Genomic DNA, 26,862 nt, shown 5'->3' on the forward strand with positions numbered 1-26,862 from the left:
ACAGCTTGCATCAACAACCATAAATTTTGCACTATCTTTGCATCAGATAATTAGTGGCAACTGTAAGATCTGTAACAAGCTGCACATTAAGGCTGGCTTAAAGTTATTTCTTATTAAATAATGGGGATACTTTCATACAGCAAGTCATTTTGCAAGATAAGAGATTAACTCATTAAACATTTTTATTTAATATAACTAGCTGAAAGACTGACAAACCAAAGTACTCATCTACAAGCATATTCAACAATATAATCTAGAATACTCTGTATTTCTGCAACACATGGTGTCCTGGTTCTGAAGAAGATCCAGATGACATGTTTGCACACCCAAGCCAACATTGAGATCTGAGCATGGAAGGGCTTGGAAATCATTCAAACAGTGTGCAGAATACTAAGAAAAGTTCACATACCCAACATATGGAAAATGGTACTTGTCTATGAAATCCAGCCAGACATAACTAAAACTTGCTGAGAGTCTGCTCCCCAAAATTATATATCATGGCATTCACTGAAGAGCAAAGCTTTTGCCCATCTCAAGTTTATTTAACAATCCTGCAGTAGATATTTGTGAACAAGGCAAAGCATCAATTATTGGTAACTGACAGAAAAGAAAGAATAGCTCCGTCACATGCCTCATCAGTTTAACTAATGGTTGAATGGAGGCACCACCTCAGTTTTCAATCTCAGAGAATGAAACACTTACACACGCTTACATCTTCAAAATCATGTAAACATAAGACATATATAAACTTTGAGAGAATAAGTACATTTCAATCTTTCTGAGAATTCTTTCTTCCTTCCTCAATGCAGGTACTTTTTAAAAACTTAGTGATGGGAACAATACATCTTCCACTGCATGACAGAGGAGCACATTCTTCTCAACAATACCAACTGGGAAGAAATCCAACCATCAATTAGTAACATCAATAACCTTTTTAAAAAATCAAAGATGCTTTTCCAAACTACTACCTAATTTTCATAATCTAATTTTCATATTTTCATTTCCATCCAGCACTACTACTTATACCATCTTAACTGGCTTGCAGGATTAGATCATCTTGTACGTGGATGCTATGGTTGAAACTGCCCATCTGGCCACTCTGAATCCTCACACGTAAGAATAAAATAAGGCTAAAATGTAATTCAGACTCTGACTGGACTTTTTTTGAACACAGTTGGACACACTTTTGGACACAGTTTCAATTGTCTTTAAAATGTTAAGGGTATCTACTGCCTGACATTGATCATATCTTCAACTGTAAGCAACTTATTCTTTTTAAAGAATTAAATTAAGCAACTTATTCTTTTTAAAGAATTTTTTATTCTTTTTAAAGACATTGTACAGACCATTTATGACCACTGAAGCATAAGACTCAAACACTCTAGTAAAGATTTAGGTTAGTTTTTGGGAGAATCAATGCTAAAAGTCTTGCATAAAGAGGTATAAGACAAAAGGAAGCAACTGTTTCCTATTTCCAATCTAAACTAGATTATGCAGGCAACAGAAACAACTGACAAAAATCACCCTGAGGCACCAGGGCTCTTATTCATTACAGAATGAACTCAGTTATTACAGAACCAGGAGCTTGTCTCCCACTGTTCCTGTTCATGCTTGCTAATCTACTTACTCATAATAAGGATTCATCAGTTATAAAATTTCAGCTCAAATATTTTGTCTACATCCTAGGAACAATTTCAGAACCCCAGAATCATTGAGCTTGGAAGGGTCAGATGGAGATCACTGAATATCTCAAGTTGGAAGGGACCCATAAGAGTTATCAAGTTCAAGCCCCTGCTTCTCACAGGATTACCTAAAACTAAACCATATGACTAAGAGTGTTGTCCAGATGCTCCTTGAACTCAGGCTTGGTGCCATAACCACTTCCCTAGGGAGCCTGTTCCAGTGATCAACCACCCTCTCAGTAAAGAATCTTTTCCTAATGTCCAATCTGAACTTCCCCTGATACAGTTTCATATCATTACAATCACCTACTTGTCTACTCTTAACACCATCTGCTCAAACCAGGGTCAGCCACAGCATGCTGCTCAAGACTGTGTACAATTGTGCTTTGAATATCTCCAAGCATGGAGGCTACATCAGCTCTCTGGGCAACTTGCTCCAACGTTTGACCACCTTCACAGTAAAAAAAAAGTTTTTCTTATGAATTTCCCATATTTCAGTTTGTGTCCATTGTCTCTGGCCCCACTAAGAAGTGCCTGGCTGCACCTTCATTACTCCCTCCCATCAGATACCTATATACATTAATAATATTTCCCCTGAGCCATCCTCTTCCCAGGAATTGAAGTGAGACCAACCAGCCTGCAGTTCCCTGGATCCTCCTTCTTTCCCACGCATATATGATATTTTATAAATAAAGTCCATATATTAATTAGGAAGCTTAACTTTCAGAAATGTACGAGTACAAAACTGAGAAAACTGTTAGCAAAATTCATACAGTTTAAGTTAATTTCATTTATAATCGACTATAAGATCAATGTTTTATGAAACTTGAATTGCACTGGCATATTGATCAACAGGATCCAAGAAATGGCAGTGAAGAAAATGCCACTTAAATTCCAGCAAATTTCAGGCCAATATCAAAAGTAGAGACTGCTTCTGTTATAAGATACATTGATTCTGTCAGCATCAAAGCATAACAAAGAATGTATCGATTTCAAGATCTTTCTGTAACAATAAAACTATGAGTAGTGAAAATCCCTACACTTTAGTCTTTGGTTAGCCCAGCAAATAAAGAGCAATTTTCCAAACAGCATGTTGTCTTGTCCTTGTGGGTTGTGAAAACAACAATGGCCACAGGTAAGACATTCCCAAGCACAGATGAAGCCAATTTAATGTTTTCCACTGGCATCCAAAATATCTGTTAGATCAACCAAAGACATGTGACAACAAACATATATACATATACAGTCTAGGCCAGGAAACAGAAATCAGTCTGACATCTTGTGATGTAGTTCCCAAGGTACAGAACTGACTCAAACCTGCCTGAACTAGGATGCACTTTGGGTACCTGACCTCTCCACGGGAAAGTTTTCCCAGACGACAGAGCATAAACCCTCTGAAGGCTTGTTTTACTTCCATCAGGGACTGGCCAGAGCTGAAGAGGCCTACGGACACCAGAAAGCTATTTTTGTGCTCTGCTTTCCTCTCAAAACTCTAGCTATAGAGCCAATCCAACATAATATTTCAACAATTACAGGTACTTACTTCTGCTGATTTAGCAAAGACTGTCACCATAAAGCATGTAGTGCACAACCACGAGAGGATTGTCAACAGACTGCAGGAGAACATTGCCTACTACTGGAAATGAGTTTTAATGAAACCTTGAGAGAATTCATCTGTGAAGAAACAGGTCTAGTTTATATTTTATACTCATTGTAGTTAGAACTCCTGGTAAAGCCAGTATCTTTCCACTGAGCATGCTGAAGTCAAAGACATAAGTGGAATCCCTCTCATTTACTATATATTAGTGCTAATACATTTTTCAACATTAATCCTTTGAGCAAACAAAGCATTGATGCTCTGGGATACTAATGGGATACATTAATTGCAAGTAGTATAAGAAAAGAGGATTACTAAAATGCATGCTGGAAACAGAAAATGAGATTAAAAAAAGGCATTTTGGCTAAACTTCTTCAGGCTATTAAAAAAATACAAGATGATTAGTCAAAGAGAAACTAGGCAGCCCATAAATGAAAAATTCTAAGGGTCAAGGAGAATCTGGGAAAAGGGATTTATGACTAGAAGTGGAAGAGAATAAAGCTAGAAACAAAAAAAAAAGAACACTTAAAAGGGAAAAAAAAAAAGCATGGTATTTCAAATATTGCAAAGCCATACTGTTCAAAGAGCAGAGCTAATGCCTGGATCCCGCACATGAATGCTTGTGCTAACTTTAGTAATCACGTGATTATAGCTAAATATTTAACTCCTTAAAAATATAGCCCAAGCAGACCAGTTGTGAAGGAGACACCAATACCTTCCATTAGACATTGAGAAAAAGACTGACCAGTCTTTGCGTCATCATAAGATTACTGCAGTCTGTGTGTGTGCAAGCAAAAGAATCAGAGTACTGAGGTAACTTTTACAATGTGATCAGTACTGGAATAATGCATTTTACAGTGTTAAACTTCATAAATTAGAAAGGGTTTAGAGATGATCCACAAGGAAAAACTTCAGTTCCAGAAAACAGACATTACAGAAAATTCCAGAGAGCAATCAAAAAGTTAGTTAAGGAAAAACTAAATAATAGGAAAGAAACTTCGACAGTGAACTCTATAACACAATAGAAAAGCGATCTAGACATTTAAGACTTAGGATGGTTTCCTGAACAAATAGTTGATTTTCTGTCACTGGCAATTCTGAAGTTAATATTGGACATGTTTGTAAGTAGTATTACCTAGGACACACTAGGAGGAATGCAACTTCTGTGCATACTTTTATGAAATCAGATTAATCATCCTTCTTCTATAGTCTGTCCAGGAAAAATGATCCTGGGTACATCAAAACCCAAGGTGAAAAATGGGAAACACACATGACTCATTTTATTTTTGGTAATTGCAATCTGTGAACTTCAAGAACTTCCTTTAGCTGGTAGTCCCTTGGTACTGCAGTTATAGTTGAAAACACGCATATCCCCCAAAAAGGAGTCTTGGATATTTCTGTGTCACAGCTGATGAAACAAAACATACTGTACATTGAATTGCAACTGGAAGCAGAGGAAAGCTAAAACGGAGCCCAGACAGCATTTGGTCTCCTTGGTCTACCACTCCTAACTGCATATTGCAGTAATGAGACACAAAGGTAGAAAGGACACAGAGGTAAGGACATGCAAACGTAACTATGATAATATGTACTCCAGTACCACAGTACTGAAAATTCATGCAAGAATTTGTTGAGAAAAAGTGTGGGGGGGTGTGTATATGTACACAACACACAGTAACCTCTGAATTGTCATTAAGATACTACCTAGTTCCTTCTGCCTTTTAATATCCTCGAGAACCAGAGAAGACAGCAGTGCTGAGAGGAACGTTTCCACTGCACAGACCAAAAGGATTGAACTTGAAACCTTCAGCATAATTTTATCTCAAAAATCATCCCCAAAAATACAATTCTGCATGCCACAGTTGCATTCCAGATCACAATATTTCGCTTCAAAATATATCTTGTGTCAGAAGGACCTACAGAAAACTCGATTTCTAATGAAAATTTCCATCAATCTACTGTGTAATTTAGCTGCGTATTTACATAGGTAGAACTCAGTTTTCAGGCATCTCAGCTAAAATTTCGTATCTATGTTCTTCCTAGTACAGTGAAAGAAAAATAACCACAAATAACTTCCACAGAAAAGGGCAAAAGCAGCTACACTGGCATATATTGCCAATAGCAGATATAAGAATAGCTACTTTCATCCTCTCCAAAGTACTGAGATGTACGCAGCAGCCTACAGAGTAACATCTAGACTGTCCAGGTAGTTCACAGTAGGACCGATTATTTGCTTGAACAAGAGATGTGCTTGCTCATTCTTGTTAATCCATGTCAGGGAAGGTTAGGACAGGGAAAGTTGTGCATTCAGTGAGCAGCAGGATTAACACAACCAAAGTAAACATACGTAATCAGCGCATCGTAGACTTACCTAGCTGAAAACTTGATTAAATAACCCATGTTTTCATACTTCCAAGACAATTCTCAAGGACCACTTAAAAAGAACTTAGAGAAGAATTCCCATGTGTATTGTATAACATGAAGAAAATGCCTGCTGTAGAGTTTCTACTTGACTTCCAGCAATATCTACCACCAACAAACGATGAAACATTTTATGTACAGTTTTAGTTAACTTCTTCACCTGCTCCAAACAAACTTATTCTTTCAAATCTCCACAGTTATTAGTCTGTATTCCCATCTCTGTAGAAGTAGAAAGGATCCAGATTATTTAGGAAGACATTTAGTTATATTGGAATAAGCCTGGAAAGGTTTTTATTACCTTGTACTGAGGAACTTAGATGACTTCTTGAAAAAGGGTTTAGATTTATTTCTGTTGCAGCAAGTATAGGAGATGAGGAGGAGTAAAAAACATGTTGAGGTTTTTTTTTGTTAATACTTTGATTGTAATTTCTGATAGAGGAGGTAGGCGATATTGGAGTTAGTGAGGAATTCTTTGAAGCACTTCACTTCGCACCAGCTGAGAGTCTGACCTCTCACCTGAAGTTTGTAGAAGACAGACCAAGTCTGCCCTGAACAAACTCGAATACTTCTCAGCAACCAAGCTGTATTTTAAAACACGCAATTAAATTTGAGGTTTTGTTACCACCAAAAAGGTCTGTTAAAGCTCACAGTTTGCTTTGTTGCTTGTTTTCATATAAAAAACAACCCACAAACCAAAACACCACCAAACCCAAACACTTGCCATTGAAAGTAAGAGACTAAAGTGAGTGTAACATTTTCCTAATCTGACCAGACATAGGGAAAGACAAGAAAGGAGGAGGTCCGCAGGAGGAATTCTTTAAGCTACTCAGACATGACTACAACAGGACTGCAACAGTTTAGTTTCAGAATACATGTTTAAATTATACAATGTGAAATGCAAAACAACAGGAACTAGCAGGTGATCGCTTTGGAGAGTTTTTATCCTTTCTCTAGGTTCCAGTACTGCTGCACATTCCAGGCAAGGAAAAGTCTACAAACTCTGGCTGCTATAGCCCAGTACAAGGAAACTTAATCAGAGTTTGTCTGTGGAGCTATTGGTGCAATTAAAAGCGGTACCTGTATATCCTTTCTGTTTTAACATTTCCTGATCAATTAGGGACATTTTTCACATAGTGCATCTTTCACATATTCTGGCACATATGTCTGGTTTTTCCACCACTAAACTATTTTGTTAAAGAAGCAACATGACCCTTACCCTTCTCCTTGTTCTATCTCATGGATCATCTGGAGAACTCACCGAAGAACACAGCAAAACATAAGACGAGTGTCTTTGTCAGGAAATTAAAGATTGTACAGCATGGAAAAAAAATGAAATGTATAATTTGGCTGCAAAGATCACAGTTGAGAAAAGATTATTTTAAAGGAAGGAAATATTTTTATTTACAGAGCAAATATAAGAAACTAGATGGAACCTGAAATCTTTCACCTTAAGCAGAAGAAAAATCCCAGTTAAGGCATTGTATCTGCTGGTTTAACCACAGGACACAGCTATTTTAGAGAAAACTGAAGTGTTGTAATATAGATTTATACAGTAATAAGGGTATATTAAAGCAAATGTTATGTAGCACTCTTAAGTGCTACATACATCTGAAACACGGTATCTGGGAATGTAGAATTAGTATATAGAAAACTCAGCATCCTTAGTCCTCAATCTGTAGACTTCCACACAGTTGGACACCTGCATCCCACAGATTACTTCGCAGCACAAGCAGCTTAGTGCATAATATGCTGTTACGAGCTATGCTATTGAGAAAGCCTAATGAAGTCAAAGGCATTGTAAGCTCACCAGTTGGGCTGACAATTTCAGTTACAATCTTAAAATTACTTTAAACGGTATTTAAAATTCCATATGTTCCTATGAAATACAACTGTTCTCCATCTAAAAAAGAGATTTTTGATTTACTGAGAGTGAAAGGAAAAGCAAATACTATAAAGAGAACATACAGGACAGAATCTGGCCTTTCTTCCTCTCTCAGTGCAGGCTTTTATCCCTGGTAAAAGATGGAGGTAGGCTTTTTAACTGACAGTGGACATCTTTTTTCCCCAGAAAGACAAAACAATTCTTCTAGTCATAAAATTGGAACACTCAAACTGAAATGTTCTCACCTCAGCTGAAACGTTCATCACTAAGATGCTTTGTGAAAGATCAAACCCGGACTAGTTAAATATTACCCAGAAATTAATTTGTTCCATTCATATTACACCTAAATTCTGGTGTACTGATATTCTCTGTGGCTTCTCTAAATGATTTGGAATAAACAAACTCATCACAAGCATTATGTTACCTGAGTTTAAAGGATTTCAGTTACAGAGAAAGCTGTATATTTGTACTCTCATCTGTGAGAAGTCTGGGATTCTGTGCTCTAATGTTTTTTAAGAACTATATAGAGCTTCTCCCAGCAGAGAAGCCATGGGATTACAATTATCTCTTATTAAAGTCCACATGCAGGGCAATTCCAACCAGTGTTAACACATCTTAGGTGCACATTCAAGTAAGAATTACAGATGCAAGTAACACTAACTCCAGCCTCTCCAAAAACATTGTGTTTATACTTACCTCTTAAGCAAAGAGTTATCAGGACTGCTTGCAGAGTTTTCTCACACTTTCTATCCCCGTGAACTCAAGTAACTTCTATCATTTTAAAGGAGAAGCAGCATAACTTGATATCCATGTAATTATTCTCTCTCCCTCAGGTGGTCTTCACTTGCTTGCCTCTGCTCACTCAAAGACTTTTATGTGAAGATAAGGATCCTCTTTGATCTACAGCTATCCTCTTGGGGGAATAAGACATTCTTTTCTCTACGTAACCACCCTGGTAATTTTGTTCCCATTGAGGGTGCAACTACGGTCTCCTCAAGAAACTTTACCTCAGTTATTTTTTTCCTACTCAAAACTTGCACTGGGTTATATTTTTATCTTCTTATTTCAAGGTTACAGAAAATGAATTCAGATTAAACCCATGCAGACAGAAAGTGTCATATTTGTGCACAGAAATATTATTCCAGACACTGGTATCTTATCAGTGGAACTCTTTGTACAGGCAAGAGAGATAGCATACACAGTGTGAGTTGAGTGTGTGTGCGCATGTGTTTTGGTTTTCAGATACATGCATGCCCAAAGCCTCTTACTGAGTTTCCTAAAAAAAGCGATATTCAACCTTATTCTTTAATTCTTCGGGTTAATGAAATTTTTCCAAGTGTTTTACAAAAGAAAAAAAAAAACACAAAACGAACCATAACATTTAGAAAAACACTTTCACCATGAGTCCTTTGCCCAGTTCTACTGCTAAGATAAATGTCATTTAGCACATACCTAATTGTTTTCAAGTCATTCAGTGCATTTCAAATTATTTCCTTCACTCTAAGTCTCTCTGTAATCACTGGTGTTCTATCACAGACCAAAAGCATAATACTAAATAAAGATAAAAGTAGCCTAACAGCTGCACAAAGAACTAATTAGGAACTCTCTTTACATTTACTTGAAACCATGTAATTGATGTAGAAACGTATGAAACAGCTAATATCTTCCTAATATCCTCACAACATTTCAAAGTCGATGACTGTCACATTTATTTCAGATCATTCAAGGACTGCCATTTTCCCCACACTTTTTTTTTTTTTAAAAAAATCTATTTTCAGGGCCACAGCTCAGTTTAATAATTCATTAGCAGCTCCTTGGAACTGATGCCTGGTGAGACTTGTGACTGCCAATTCGCAACTGTACTTTTTTTCCATTTTTGTAAATAATTGCTGTTTCTATTCGTTTCGAACACCACACTTACCTTCAAACCTCTTCAAATCATTAGCCACATCAAGAACTTGACATCTGTATACCTGCTTATTTTATAATACCATTTTTTATTTTAATCCTTTTATAGCATCCTTTCTACAATTCTCTAAACAGCCACTGGCATTGGTGCTACCTTTAAAAGCCTGGTCAGCGACACCAGCTTTGCAGGTTTGTTTTGACTTTAACTCACTTTGACTAACTTGAGGTTTGTTTTCTTATACTTTCTTGAAAAATTCAAAAGAACTCAGAGCCGAACACAAATTACTTGGATTACCTCAGTAAGAAAAAGAAGGATTCCCCTGTGGCCCTAAGAATACATTTTGTAGGACTAGAGAAAAGTTTGCATAAATAGAGGACGACCTCCAAACAGTTGCTTGGCATATTGTAAAAGAGCATACTCAGCTGTATAAAAAGAAAACACCAGACTTAAGTCTGTTTAAAAGGTGATCTAACCATGTTAGGATCAAAGAACTTTAAGTCTTTGCACAAATATTTGCATTTTCTAATCCTCAAGAGGTCTCCTTTCCCTGTTGTGCACAAAATCCTCAAAAAAACCCCAACCTCTCAGTATTTTCAACCAAAACGTTGCAATCAAAGTGAGCTACTACACTATCCTATCCCACCCTGTCCTGCTTGGTATAGCCAGATTCTACCCTAGGTAGTTTCTCACCAGTATCCCTCTGCTTTTGTCACCTCTAGAACTGCAGTACAGCCATAGCATAATAAGTGACATTGACTACAGCACATGCAACATCAAAGTAAAAAGAAAAAACTGTTGTAGTTTCCTCCTGAATACTCACTCCTTCTCCTATAATCCCAGGAATTCTTGATTGGGAGAAAGAAAAAAAGGTCTTTCAGCAGTGAGACTCTTTTTAAGATGACAGATTCATCTTTTAGATCACTGAATCTGAGATAGTTTTAGAAAGCACTTGTAACCGCTAATAATAAAAGGTTTTGACATGATTGGCCCACTGATCCCATAGGACAAAACCCATTTTGAATAGCACATCAAGATCGTCTACCACTTGAACCTACTTCAGATAATAGAATGTTACAACTTTAAAGGGAGATACTGTCAAGGAATACAGTAATACTGCAAGACTTAATTATGCCCTTACAATGTTTTAAATGCATTTAATGGGCTATATAGGCTGGATTCAAAGATTACTGCACTCTATGAAAAGACTCCTATTGACACAAAAGGTGCTCTGGAGCAATTATTCAGTTACTTGAAATTCTTTTTCTATTTGCAAAGCCATTCAGCAGATCTGTCACTTGCAAACTGTCAGCTTGCTGTGCAAGGAGCAAGAGTTCGGAATTAATATATTTTTATAAAATTACATAGTCACATAGGAAACAGACAGGCATGATTGCTGCTATGAAAGACATCCAATAAAAGAGTTTTGATAACTTTGCCAGCCAGTTGGCGTGAATGGACTGTGGAAGCGTGGCAGCAGAAGAAATAGGACTCAGAGACTAATTAAGAAACCACAATGTTATAAAACCAAGAGAAGGTAGGCAAGCATACATTCAATAGCCAAGGTCAAAATTATGAAACAAGAAATCTGCAAGTACAAGCAGAGAGAAGTTCTTTCTATTTTTTGCAAAAAAAAAAAGCAAAAATCAAAATACAGCTTTTTTAAAAATATGACTGTGCTGCCAGACACTTTCAGCTACATAACTTCACAAGAATATTTTAAGTTTTCAAGCTACAATTGTCAAAAGTATCCATCATTCTAACTGCATGTTGACCAAATGCCTTACTAATTTCAATAGAACAGCAGCATCATTATTCTATTGCATTATACTAATGGTTTCATTAAGCTTCAACATGCAACTCTGAAGTAGCCACATAGGAGGAGGGATGCGTTTTGTAAATCTGAAACCAGTCAGCAACTGGGAGAAACCGAAAATTCTACTTCATGAAGACAATCTGAGGACTCCTTTTGGAGAGCTTCAATTTTTCTGCCAATGTCAGGTAATCCGATTATAACATTCAGCTTGCACACTATTTTCATTGAACTAAAAGCCTGATTGTATCTACTACAAATGGCAAATTACTCCTTTATCTATCCTTACTACTCCATCTAGTACAAATTACTACATTTCATGTTATCCTCGGAAGTTTAAAGGCCAAAGAGAATTTTCTCCCAATATATCAACCAACATTGCGCAGATACCTAAAAGCCAGGTCTGTGAAACTGCCCAGCAGCTGCCATTTATGCACCCAGGAACGCAACCTCCTTGTCAAGCATGACGCCTTAGGCTTCCTCCTTGCTTAAAAGGGTTTGCTGACAACATCATATTCACTTTAGTTAACCTGTCAAAGGGCAGCCAGTAGCGGCAGAAGACTATTTAGGCACTGCTTTCTTGAATTTAACAACCTAGACATGCAAAAGGACTTTTTTTTTGTTCCAGTTTGGCTAGCATATCTCTATTTCATTAAGGGCCTTGGGGCTGCTTTGTTTCTTTGTTAGGCATCCTAGCTTCATTCTGCTTCCTCAATAAAAAGGAAGGCAGCCAGGGAATAAATGTCTAGTCACACAAGCAGATCACATAATTGCAAGTCAGAAAAAAAATTACAAAATTAAATATGACCTCATATCATTCAACATTGCAAGAAAATCTCTGAGTCTACTTTTGTAAGTGGCAGTTTGGTGGCTGAATGTGTTCTTCAGTAACTCCAACAAATAAAACAGAAATTGTTGTAAACTAACAGCCATTTGGAAGCACATCATGATGATGAGCACATCAATGCTAGACTCTAACACTATTACACTCAGTAAAGTGTTGAATAATCTCCTGCCAAGATAAAGAAATAAATCTAAGAATATTACAAAGGTTGATTCCTGCACTGATATTGAGAATAAGATGTTAAAACCGAAAAAAGGTAAAGAAATTAGGAAAAACACTGAACTATATTTGCAGCACAGGTGGCACATGTACAGCAACAAGAATCAAGTCTTAGGAGTTGTTAGGAGATATTATTGCTAATCACTTCTGCAAGTGTACCTCTAAGATTTGCTCTTGAAAAAATGGCCAAGGAGACCAAAACACCTCCTTATGTCAAAAGGCTCATACTTTTAAGGAGAGATTCTAGAAATCGTATAATGATATACACACAAGTCTCCATCTGAAGTTCTTTAAGACACATTATCAAAAGCATCTTGATGTACTAGGCATACAAATCTAGACCCATAAAGCAATTACAGCTTTAATAACTCCAAAATTCAAGCAAATGATGTTCCAAAATCTCACTAGAAACATTTGAAATACCCCATAATATGTTGCTATAAAATTTAACTCCAAATTTTATTTAGTTTTCCTGTAGTGATTGCTTAGACACTTATCTAAGAAAAATTACTCTGATTTAAAGTATAAGAAATATCAAGACACAGACAACATATTCAATAGGAAAAAACTGCAAATCACTTAGAATTAAACTCAATTTATTTTGAGCTATCGAGTAGGCTCACTGATTTCAGTGAAACTATTCATCTGCTTAGATTTAACCAGATATCTTGTTCCTTACAGAAGCTGGATATTAGTCACTGTCTCTTTTCTCACAAGAATGGAGAAAAGAGAAAATGTGCTGTAGTACATAGTCAGAACAGGAGCAGATATAATCTCTGACATGGCTTGACTTTGTTTTTAAGTTGAGAACATTTAGGGTTGACTGCACGCTTGAGTTTGCCCCAATCGTTATATTTGAAAGCACAAATTTCAGGCTGTTAAGAGAAGTGAGAGAACAGTATTTTAATATCATGCGTTTAGAACATTAACTATAATTTCCAGATAAAGACTGCAAGTTGCTATCACAGTAATACAGGTTCTCCTGTTACCAGTAACTCCCAACTAGGAGTTCACACTACAGAGCAGATTGCTAGATTGTTAAAATCTCTTCTGTGTAGTTTCATTAAATAATTGAAATGTTTTCCAGTGCCTCTTTTAACTAAACCTCTCACATTTTTCTCACATCTGTATATACAGAGTACAACTACCATGCTGACAAGATTATGAAAAATAATGAAGTAATAAGGACACTGAGTTAAAGTCTTGAATTGCTTTGAAGTATTTTAAAAGCATAACTGATCATTCTCATTAAAACAGATAACGACGTGGAGAATTCAGTTTACTCTTTACAAATTTAAAATACCAAAAATAATATCACGCTCAAGTAAGGGGAAAATACTGCGCAGAATTTATATGAAATGCCCAAAAGAGGACTGGTTTCATATCAGCATTTGCAAAGTTGAATAGCAAAATGTTAGGCAAATAGAAGTTTCTCCAAGATAACAAATTATGGGCTCACAAGTCATTTTTTAGCACACAGCAGAAAGCTTCCCAAGAAAAGCTTTAACTCAGGTCCATTTTCCACTGCCCAAGAGGAGGCTGTAATGTGATTATCACTTTGTATAGAATTATGTAGAGCAAAAGATCTGTTACTGGGGTAGATGATGTATTTAGCATTTGCTGACAAGGATACAAAAACTAGTAATTACAAGCTGAAGTTAAATTGAATAAATACTGAAACAGCTTACCTCAGATGGTGGATTTATCATTTTTAAAGAAGAATTAATTTTTCTTCATTTTTTTCCACTAAGAGTTATGCTTGGATCCAGCTTTTCTGGGGTAGCCTTTGGACTGCTTGGGCAAGGAATCTCTATTCTAATCTCTGTGCTAATAGCGGTGGGTCCCTTTGGATGACAGGTTGTTCATTTACCCAAAATGGTCATGACCTTCTAGGTTGTTAAGACAAGAATTACAATAAATACTCTATAAAGTCCCTATAGAAGAATGAGGTTACTTTCTGACCTCTCTCCTCCCCAGTAAATAACTTCTACTAAAGGACTGTTGTGAGGATAACCTTTCCCCTGCAAGCATAAGAGACTGACTGCAGCTGAGCCAAGGATTCTGAAGCAATCGGCTGTCTGAAATAGTCTAGAGCTTTCCTTCCATTGACTGGATGGCGTTCCTGCTCATATATTAGCATATAAGATGACAGGAAGGAATTTCCTCCTCCTTGTTTGCCTCTCTTCTACTGTACTAGCATAGCAGTGCTTTGAAAAGAGGTACCTTCAGCACTCCTTGGGTTCGCTCAGATCCCAAGTCTCAATAACATATTAACATCACTAACAACATCGCATTATCTCATTACAGGTTGCCACTACTAGATGCAAAGCAGTACAGTTTTATTAGCTTGGCAGAGACAGGTTTGGCATAAAATGAACAGTTCTCGTCTGTTTGCTGAAGTGTTCTTGGCAAACACTATTTCTACAACCAAACCAAGGTAGGGACATCTGTATTTGTAAAGATAGGCAGAGAGTCAGTTCCAGCACCCGAGCGGGCTTGCTGCCTTCACTCAGATGGGTTGTCATGGTTTGATGTGGAGGGGGGGGTGGTTCTGGTGGCAGGAGAGGGATTTTGCTCCCTGCGACCTCCCCGGTTTTGGATCCGGGTTAGGCTTAGTTCTGGCCACCGGATCAGACTGCCGTCCCCCTCGGGGTTGAGCCAATAGGGCGCCTCTGCGAATTGCCCTATTTAAGTCAGGACAAGGGAACCGGAAAAGGTGCTTCGCCCAGGATCGACCAGAGAAGGGAGGAGGGCACTGCCCCCGCTCCCTGGCTCCCGGCTGGGCGGCTGCCTGCGTCGGGCCGGCGCCACCCATGGAGAATGGCGGCGGCGGAGCCAGCTGGGGAACTCGGGGGCACCCCACTCCCAGGGTGCCCACGGGGCTGAGTTCACCTGGAGAGGACTGAGATCTGAGAGAAACAGCTGCATCGACAGCAGGTCAGTGAGGATGGAGCGGGAGGAGGTGTGCCAGAGCCGAGTTTCCCCTGCAGCTGATGGTGAGATAGCAGGCTGCCCCCCTGCAACCAGGACGGCCTCGGTGGAGCAGCGACCCACTCGCAGCCCGTGGGGAGAAGATGCCTGAGCCCGAGGATGGTCGTGTTGGGGGCACGGCAAGGCAGAAAGGCATCTGGAGTCTTCGTGACGACCCACGCCGGAGCGAGTGGCTACAGCTCCCTAAGTACCCGAGACTGTGGTATAGCCCACACCGGAGCAATCTGTGGGGAAGGATTGTTTCCAGTGGGCTGGACTCACGTTGGAGAAATTTGTGGATTTTTCCTCGTGGGTAGGGGATCCATTGGAGCAGGGGAAAAGGGTGTAAGGACTCCTTCTCCTTTAAGAAAGAAGCAGCAGTAACAGCACGGAATGAACTGACCTGCACTCCCCCAGTCCCTGCCCCCTGTGCTGCTGGGGGGAGGAGGTAGAGCCGGGAGGAAAAGGAAGGTGGGGGGGGAAGGTGTCGGTTTTAAGATCTGGTTTTGTTTCTTTCTGTCCTCTCAAGTAATCGGTTTTTATTTCCCTTTGTCCTTCTAAGTAATCATTAATAAACTGTTTTGCTTTGAGAAAAGCGCTGCCTGTTTTGCCCAGGACCATGGTTGGTGGGTGCTCCCTCCGTTCTTGCCTCAACCCTCAGTCCTTTTTTTTTTTTTTTCCTCTCCTCTCTACTTTATTGGAGAAGGAGAGACTGTGTGAGTTTTAGTTGCTGGATCAGCCTAAAACCACGACATGGGTACACAGTAACTCCAAAAATTAAGTCAATGACACTACACATTTCCACTTTGAGTAAGTTGGGCACCTAATTTTAAATGCTCAGCCTTGAAGTATTTCTTTCCTTTCCCTCACCGTCCTCCCAAATCTGCTTACAATGGCTTGGTTTGTTTTGAAAACCATTCCTACAACCACTAAACATCAGAGAAGCTTCTTTTTGATAGCCATACAGAGTGGAGCAACGTTTCAAGCCCAGTGTCAAAGCACACATCAACACACAGGCTTTCTGCCCTGCTTGGCTGCCATGGGAATATAATTCTTTTAAAGGTGGATTTGAGTCAACGATTTTGTCACATGAGGACATACACTCTCAGCTAAAAAAAGACCATGCTGATTTATATCACTAAAAAGCTGACTCAGTGTGAAACTATAAATAATCTCTTATTTATTAAAACTTCTGGCATGATTAGCAGTAACTTGACTTTTTATTGTCAGCCTCATAAGAAAATATGACTGCTTAAAAGAAGAATCCCATTTGCAGCAGATGATGTAAGGAAGTCAGCTCATTCAATGCTACACTCATGCAAATCATTCTTTGTTCCTAAAGATGCACTAAGGCTGCCATGAAAATCAAAATGCTAAAATCAGGAAAGAAAGAGCATGTTACTGCCTCTAGCAATGAATCCTGATGAATCATCAATTATCTTCTGCTGACAGGTCTCACCATTTCATAAGAAAAAGACCATGGCAGAAAGATTTAAACACCATTACTTAACACTATTCATATTTGTCCTGTTCACCATGTGTAAGTTGCTACTCCAGTAGCAGTTGTAAGAGGCATTATACTCCCAGTTCTAAAAGAATACTTTCAGTATTACTTTGGTCTCCATAGCAGCGGGTGCTGAGTGGACTCAACAGTCTAATGTGGTCCTTTAGATATGTCTTAGTACTGCTAAGAAGAGACGGAAGACAAGACGATCATACTGGTTTTCCAGAACACAGATCTAAAATTAAGCATTTAAAGCTACGAGTTTACTCAACAAATTAGACCTTGTTCAAACATAAAAGGTAGAGTGAAACAGCATATTCCTCCCATGTGTTCGGATTTTTAAAATCCTTTAAGTGAGTTTTTATTTCTTTTCTTTTTCTGAAGTTTTTTGATTACAGCAGATATCGTTGACAGAGGCAAGAAGCAAAGAAAGATAAGTTGCATGCTGCAGCCACAAGAACTAACATTTATTTAGAGAAAAATTTCAAAGGCATAAATACATCAGATATTGAACATATTTTAAAACTATCCATTGTGGCAGATACCCAACACTTCATCTAGTCCTAAATATACATCAACAATGATTAAATGCTTCCTTTTAAAATCTAACTTAAATTTTAAACAGTTGTATACTGCAAGTCACTAAGGACACATCACAGGCATCAGAATAAACAAGAATGTCGCACAAGTTTAGAATCATAGAATGGTTTGGGTTCAAAGGGACCTTTTAAAGACCATCTAGTTCCAATCCCCTTAACATGGACAGGGACAACTTCCCCTAGATCAGGTTCTCAAAGCCTCATCCAACCTGGCCTTGAACACTTCCAGGGATGGGGGCAGCCACAACTTCTGAGAAATCTGTTCCAGTGCATCAGCACCCTCATGGTGAAGAATTTCTTCCTTATATCTAATCTAAATCTGCCCTCTTTCAGTTTAAAGCCATTGCCCCTTGTCCTATCACTACATGCCCTTGTAAAAAGTCCCTCTCCAGCTTTCTTGTAGGCCTCCTTTAGGTACTGGAAGGCTGCTATAAGATCACCTTGGAGCCTCCCCTTCTCCAGGCTGAACAGCCCCAACTCTCTCAGCCTGTCTCCATAGGAGAAATTGCTTTATCTTATCAAAAATATAGGGATGGTCAAATAAAATACATCAGATATGGGATTCAGTCAGCCTATCTCATAGGGAAGTTTACTTTTTACCCGAGTAGAATAAATAAAGTAGAACTTTATTGTTGCAAGTCAAGATGCAATCACTGAAATATCTGGAACTATGTTTAAGTGGTTGGCATTGTATAGTTCTTATAAGATATATTTTTGCCTGAAATTTTTTTTCTATGCTTTTATACCTTCATCATTAGAAACTCAGTCCCACAAGGTTTAAGTCCAAAGGAAGATCTGTGCAGAGCCTGTTAGCTGAAATGTTAACACTAAATCTGTTATATCAGCGTATTCACATTAGTCTACAAGAGAGGCATCAAGATGAATAGCACAACCTATTTAGTCTGGGCTGCCACCCTCACCTGGAGGCAGCCTATCTAGTCAAGCAGCACAACAAAGTCAGCTGAGCTCCTACAGCTCCACCTCTGCTCTGCAGAGGACAAGTTCAGGCTGTACTTTGTGCTTCCAGTTTTATTTTTCTGTATTAACAGCAATCCCTAAAGCATTATGAAAATAAAGTCTCAGGATTAAAACAAAGCATATGTTTAAAAGCTTTGCTCAATGCAGGTCATAATGATTAGTATCCTTTAGGTCCCTTTGGATATTACTGGACTGAAAAAAGGCTGTAGGATCAACCTCCTTCAGAATTTGAATGTATCACTAATCTTCATTTTATAGAGTTGATTTTACTTTATACAGTTCATATGCAGCTATCTAAACTCTTCTGTTCTTCATATCTTTACCAAAGAGGTAGGAAGGTACCATTAAATGATTACAATCATTACATATATTTCTCTATTTAAATACTATACACAGGACAAAATGCAATGAACCTCTCTTTAGACTTAAAAGTATTAAAAGTAACATTATCAGCACTCTTAGGGCAGTTTTTTGGATTTTTTCTGTTAAATAATTGAACATACTGATTTATAAAATCAGGGTAAAGCACAGCTTTTGCCTGGTTTAGATGACATTGTTGTACAGGAAAGAAGACATTTAGAAGCAGCTTAGTCATAGGAAGACGTCATGCTTTTCATGCTCTCTTGTTTTCTTACAATGAAGAATATCACTTGAAAATGCACAATTGTCATTTTCACATCATTTTGTTCCCTTTCCTCTTCCTTCTTTCACTCCCCCCTAAACACTAGATATCCTGAATCTCTCTTCCTTCTGCTTTGGAATCCATAGCATTGAATTCTTCTAAGCTGAGTATCACTGATGTTGATTTACTCTGAGTCATTTTCCTGACTACTGTCACTAAATCTAAAGCTGGCACTTCAGAATTTAGCTAAGAAGGATTCTGGCAAGTAATCCTAAATTAGAAAGCAGAATGTTGCCTTCTGAATAAAGGGTGTCATTAAAGATGAATCCCTTCTCTGCCTCTTTAAATCCTTGAAAAAAAAAACCACTGAAAATAAGGGAGGAAGACAAGCGTGGACTCAGTCAGGAAAGCATCATTCGGAATTCTGTCAGCTGTAAGAGAAGCGGTAAACAGAGACAATTCACTACAATCACATTAGTAAGATCAGTTGTCCTAAGCCAATTTCTTGAACAGTATGTCCTAAATTCTCCCCGCCCTCATCTTATATCAGGCATTATAAACCTCTCTTCCTAAACAAAGAAAATTTCAGAGGAGTTAAATGATTTTGTATTTCCAAAGTGAATATGTAATTCCAGTGCAAATTTAGGATGACAAATATATAAAAATAGTAATACTAGAGGTAACGAAGATAATGTCATACAGCAGTACTACAGCAAAGTAGTTTTGAAAGCATTCAGGTAAGTTCTAGTCCAGCATTATCCACTTCCTTACAATTTTGATTAAGCAAGGGAACTCCATTAAGAAATGTTTTTCTCAGAAGAACCATGGGATGGCAATGAAGGTTAATTAGATCACAGCCTTAATTATCAGACAATAATGTGAAGGTCATCAGTTTTCTCACTCACTGTCTCTTGCTTAAGGGATGCTGTCAGTCACATCCACATCTCAGGCTGCAGCTGAGATCACATGATCACAGCATAAAAGAGGAGGGAAAAAAATCCCATCTGAACCAAAAACATTATATTCTGAACCTTACAAAAATCACAAGTGCAGAAAATCCAAGAATGGGAAAGAAAGTGCATATCAGAAAGACTTCTGAACACACACACACACTTCTTGTCCAAAAGCCATTCCTACTCATTTTCCATACAGTATCTAGAATTAATATTTTATGAACCCGACTTGAAACAAAACCAGCAAAATCCAACATGGCTATGATAGAACAGGAGATAAAACCAATTTTATTTCTTTTGAACAGAAACTGTGTTCAACTCCTCTGGTTTCTCTTTACTATTTTCTCTCAAGAACTGTTTAGCTTGAAAAGAATGATGTATGTTAATTATTTGGCAGCTTCTGTTCAGCCTTTCTACTCCTAGACTCAAAACTTTCTCTCCTCCATAAGCACTGGCTTAGCCTTACACAATAAACCTAGCAGCCACTGCCCAAAACCAGCCAAGCTCTTGCTACAGCCTGCACTTCCCTTTGGTCACCCTCACCTCAAGCTGAGATTAGAGAAGCCTCAAACACTGCCAAAATGAAAAATTCTCCATCTGGGCAATGGCTGTTGAGTTCATTGCTGAGTCACACACAAGTGTTAGGATTAGGGTTGATAGTCTAAAGTTCCTGGGGTCCCATCAGTGAGCACGTCAACCTGCTTTGAGTAAGCTACTGATGTTGGCTACTCCCTTCTGAGAACTGTCTCTTCCATGATACTGACTTCTGACTGCCTGACATCTGCTGACCCCAAACTGGCTTGTGAAAACCATCACCAGGGCACTACAATAGCCAGCTTTATGTCAATGTGAAGGTAAAGCTGGAGTGGAGGGGCAGTAACTTGCTTAAAACAGGCTCAGTCAGCTCTGCTGGCAGGAATTCCAAATGCAAGTGCATAGTTTAACCAAAACATTCACAGTAGCATGACATTTGTTCACCATGTTCCAGCTTAAGTGGACTGTGACTCAGACTTGTCTTCCTTTATCCACGTCCAACAGCAAGTACCAAGTCTAAAAAGAAAGTAACTAGCCTGTAGAAATAACTAATCGTTTTACTAGTTAAAGCTAGTTACTCCCCTGATTTCTGGAGTCGTATACTAGACTAGTTTTAACAGCTTTACCTTCCATTCACATCAACAGCTCCCAAACGTAAAAAAACCCACCCAAAACTAGACAATATTACAATTTTTAAAACTGCAAGTTCATTCAGATGAAAAGACAAACATTCACCACATTTGTTCTCAACTCCATCATTAAACAAAGTCTTTATTGCAATAGACATGTTCATTGCAAAACAATTTCCTTAAATACAGTCTGTAGACAGAAGGAGAACAAGCAGCAAGGAACTTACTCAAAACATTTTATTGTATCTGAGATACAGCTATATAAGCACAGATACCTCATTTCTAGAATTAAGATACACAAGAAAAAGGCAGAAGTGCTATTGTCACAATTTGCTGCCTCAAGGCAAATTTTTAAAACAATTTTGAAATTTAATTTGTTCTGATCAAGCAATTTTTCCATTTCATTTCCCTGAAATCACACTGTAGACCTCTGCCATGATGATGAATGCCTTTTAGGTATTAGGATAAGTTTCTCAATGGCTATATGCAGGCAAACGTCTGCCGGCATAACTGGTTTAGCATACACAACTGTGGGCACTCAGTAAAGAACTCCTGTTTCTGGAAATTGGACTATTAAGTTGCATTTTGTCTTTTTGTGACACGATCAGTAACCAAGTATGCAAGTATTTATATCATTATGTAGACTGCAATTATCCAGTCTTCACCTACACTGGGTTATTTTTGCATTTTCACTCTCCATTTCTTATTTCTCCAGGCTCTGATTTAGTAGACTGTGTCCCAAGGGTGAATTCCCTCAGAACTGTGTTTTCCTCTCAGACACTTGCACTCAATGAGAAGACACAGCTGCAGTAATATTGACTGTAAAACACGTGAGCAGAATGGTGAGAAGTTTAAAAAAAATGTATCTTATGCCGGATTCACATTAGCATTTTAACACCATCTTTAGTAACGGCTCTTAGCAGAGAGAAATATATAGCAAATCTAGTAGGTTAAAAAGTTTAATCATTTTAGAATCTGAATCAACTTCTAGGGCTAAATTTTTGCACAAATAAGTTACATTTCACACTTCAGTGAGGTGGCAGCTTATTCAGTTCTAAATATGATTTCCCTGTTCCTAGAGCGTCATTTATTTTCATTTTTGAACAAAAATGGATTGGGCTATAATTGTGATAGTATGAAAGATCTAATTAACACTCATAAAAGTCAAGTGTAAACATACACTTGGTCCATTTTGAGTATAATAACCTAAAAAGAAATGCAGAAGTACTCTTCAGGAGAAGTTAAATCTGGTACAAATTGTCAAAAGCAAGAAAACTGTAATCCCAGTTAACATTTATTCTTCAGCTCAGTCCTAAGGTTGTGGATATGGTAGCACATCCAACATCACATCAGGTTCTCAGCACCTTGTAAAACTCAGGCACAACAGACTGCTTTCAGAGCTGATTGTGAAAGGAAGGCTGAATTTTTCTATGATTTCTCCAGAACAAGACTTCCTATCCAGTCTTTTATTGTTTACATTATTAATCCATTTATTTTGTAGTGGCATAAAGCAATAAACAGATATGACTCTCCTGACATTAAGATCTGATTTTATTTTTTAACAAACATCCATGAAGGCCTTGCACATTCTTTTTCAGATAAAAAAACAAGCAGTCTCATTTATAGATCTGGACTCTATGGCTCTAGAGCAGTAGCAAGACTTCAATACACAGAAAATCTACAGCAGAGATGGAAACAGAACAATTCCTCCATTAACTCCCAACATTTACTGTAACAGTCTGCTCTACCTCCCCTTCCATTTTCCTCTTTGAGTGTAACATCATGAATAATTAGGCAGACACCAAGTTTACAGATAACATTGTTACTATAATTCTTTTATCTAACAACCAGCAATTGTTTTCCTAGAGGCTTCTTCCTTCAGTTTTTTTGAGCTCCTAATCTCTTAACAATGACTCATCCAGCAGATTCTGTTGAAATCACCTACTGCACTCACGCAAAAACTTATCGAAGGAACACTAGCTGCCCCTAGCTGCATGGAGCAGCAGCACAACATTACATCAATTGCATATGATCAATTACATACAAAATTTCCATTGCAGTATAATACATAAAACAACACAGGATTACATTTTTACAACAGCAGACCTTTCTTAGTGGAATTCTACAAAGCATATTTCTTTTTAACCAACAGACTGTAATAGAGCTTTGGAGCCCTTGAGAACTATCAGGCAAGTCATAATCAATTATTTCGGTTTATGGGAAACACTACAGTGGAACGTTTTATTTATTTTGTTTAAGGCCTACTGCGATGGCAGAGTAGGCATGCTGTGTTATGTGTGCTCACTGGAGCCCACAGCTTCACCTGGGTCTACAAAGAGCTGTATGAACATTCTCACAATGATAGCAAAATATCATGTTTGTTCTAAATATGGTTCAGAATGGAAAGAGAAAGCTAGTTAGAAACCTGGGCCGCCTTCACCTCTCCAGTGCACCTGTACGTACACTCAGCATACATACCAACGCCAAAGAGCGAGTCTGTAAAACCCGACACGCAAGAGTTCACAAATTCTTAAAAATAGCGGAGTTTTGGGTTTGGTGTTTTTTCTAAGTTTATCTTTCTGCTTGTCCCCTACTCTTACGTGGCAAAGTTAGGTCACAGTAATTTTAAACAAAGCATAGAAGTATGGACTTTTTTTTCTTCTAAACCATTCATCCAGTAAACAAAGTGATTTGTAATTGTTAATGAAAAGTTACAGAAGACATCAAATAAGACTCAGACAGAGGGTCAAAGACAACTGAAGAACAGGAGACAAGCAAATATATTCTGGAAAGTAACATGTATGAAATCTTTGACATTCTCATTCTTATACTCACACTGACCATGTGTTCTCTGCTCAGTCACATACCATTATGAGGTCAACTCTGATCTGCACTGACAACACAACTTGTAAAAGTGACTGGGCTCATTCTTGCAAGTAAGAGGGTAAAAGAAAACACATGAAAAGCAACAAGGGAAACAAACAGAACACAACATAAAATTTTTAAGTGCTCCTTAAACATATCATTTATGTATGGTTTTTTGAGCTCCTAATCTCTTAACAATGACTTTGTAATTTATGGAGAAGAAACATTTGTTTTCATCATGAGCAAGATAATCAGTAAGATCAGAATGCAACATCTGAGGCACAAAGAGCACTGCTCATATCAGGCTCACCAAAACACCACCCTCATACCTTTAACAACCACCTTAAGGATCAACAGAGTGGAAGAGAAAGGACGGAAAGAGCATTTGTTTGATCCTTTGCTTTTCCTGGTTGGTGTAAGTCTGGTTATACCAAACATTACATGAAACGGAGCTGTATGTTTCTTCAGACTTAGAGCAGCTCCATCCATGGGTCAAATTCCACACAGTCACCATCCTTGCACAAATTTACCCTGACGACCATTAAAGCAACTTTTCATATCACTTTTTTCCCCTACATTTTCAAAGTGTCATATAAACTTCTTTCTTCATGTGGTTCTACATAGCAGTATATGCTCCATGATAAGCCTATAAAAGGCCTTACTTCACCACTGAGCCTCCTTCAAAAACTGAATACACACGTTTTAACTAAGTCTTCCTATACAGAGATGCACTCAGAGCAGTACAGTGCAGAAGAGATTCATCTGATTTTTACCTTCACTCATAAAAATGAAATAAAATAAAATTGTGAAGGTCTTTAGATAATGATGTTCCTACTATGACATTCATTTATGAAACTATTGTCCTGTAGTTTCAAATAGTTGAGGTTTTGCTAGCAAATCATGTAATTTCTGAACTCTACACTTATTTGTCTACCATTTTTTTCTTATATGTAGAGAGGTGTAGATTTACATTTTTTTTAAAAACAGAGGCTTAATTAGATACTTTATGAAACTATACAAATCCAGTGAGACCCTAGAACTATTTAATGATGCATTACATGGACTACGACTGAGCTAAACATCTGCATGTACATAGCAAGGACCATCAAAGGTAAGAGAAATTCCCTGTTTCCCTATAAGAAATGTTAGCTAGTAATGTCCCAGACTGTTTAAGTTCTCTTCTTTGTGACACAAAAATGTTCACTTTTGGGAAGAAAGTAGTTGTAGAGGTTTCTATTATGCATAGCTCTGGACTGAGATCAGATTCTTTGAAAAGAAGCTGCTTAAGAAGTTTGCTCTTTACCCCAACTCTTAAGTCAGGCCACAAAATAGTAATGCTGTTAGAGGTTTCTAAAGAAAAAAAGAAAGTGGGGGAAAAAGGAAAAAAGATACTGTGAATACAACTTTCATTCCATCATTCTCCAGTCTTGCAAAGCATTTGCTATAATTTGAGGAAAGTGGAAAGTTAAGATCAGAATAGGAAAATTTTAGTAAAAAAAATGAATCATCATGCTAGAAATTGGTCAAATATCGAAAAAGTACATCTCAAAGATCTATCTTTTCTTACAAACTGAGAAACAGTTCAAAACACTTCACAGCTTAAGTGGAACAAAATCTTTAGGAAGGATTAATAAATTTGGTTCAAATTCACAGCTTCTGAAGTCAACAAAAGGTCTCCCAGAACCTAATTTTGAGATTATCCCATGGTGAAAAGTTGTTAACTGGTATTACTCTTCTTTCCAGTTGACAGACTTAATGGATAATAATCAGTGAAAAATACAGAGCACAGGCAGGTAGCATCCATGTTGCCACATATGCTACCCAGGCAGTGAAAGAGCTTTGAACATGAGCAAATCCTCCTGAAAACACTTGGCTGAGTTTTGCCTTGAGAAGAAAACCCTAGTTGGACTAGTCTTTGTTCACGTTAAGATTTTCACATAGCTTTTACCGTTAAGACACTACAACTCACCCAGAGTGACCCAGGATATTTTCACTAGTGTGATAAAACTTACTATTATTAAATACTTTCATTTACATGTGGTTAGTTGCCTAAAATTCTGATAACAAAAGGTCTCATTTTTGTCTTTTACTGCCTGCCACCGAGGGTATATGAAAAGAGTTTGTCATACTAAGCTTTATTCAGACTGTAATTGGGAGTAATAGTAAAGAGGATAGGCATTTTTACTTCTTTTTTCCCCAGACATAAACTGAGCATCTCTCTATACCAGTAAATGGGTGAGAAAAGGCTGCAAAGTGCTGTAGAAACAATTTAGGACAAAGGCCTCTGTTGCTGAGGGAGAAAAACATAAAATATGATCTGGCTTCAGTGTCCTTAGGAGAAGAGATGCTGTCCTGGGAGTTAGAAAGTAATCACAAGGATCAAATGACTGGGCAGGTCAGAAGATAAAAATACCATTTCAACGAAAAGGTTTCAAGGCTTAGAAGTTTATTTTGTTCTATATGAGGACAAAACAGATATTTTTCAAAAAGTTTCACATAAAGGTAAGGAGAGACCTAACCAAGAGCAGCAAACAGTGTTTGGTTGCTCACCTGGATTCAGATTTCCCATATCTTAAAGCCTTTTGCTCCCTCACTAGAAGCAAGAATATAGATCAGTCACCAACATCCCTGATTAATACCAACACTATTAAGCTCTTTGTGATGAAAAATGTACCACCAGAAATCCCCTGGCATTTTCTACTTTTCATTCACTTTCTGATAGCTTTCTATAGCTTTTTCTTTTCCACCTGTCATGGTACCATCTTGCTGTATCTCTGACATGTTTCATTTCACTTCAAGTTACCAAAAATATGACATCATTTGAAAGGACCAGTACTTTGCCTT

Source organism: Tauraco erythrolophus, chromosome 5 (assembly GCF_009769465.1).
Source record: "Tauraco erythrolophus isolate bTauEry1 chromosome 5, bTauEry1.pri, whole genome shotgun sequence".
NCBI classification, from domain to species: Eukaryota; Metazoa; Chordata; class Aves; order Musophagiformes; family Musophagidae; genus Tauraco; species Tauraco erythrolophus.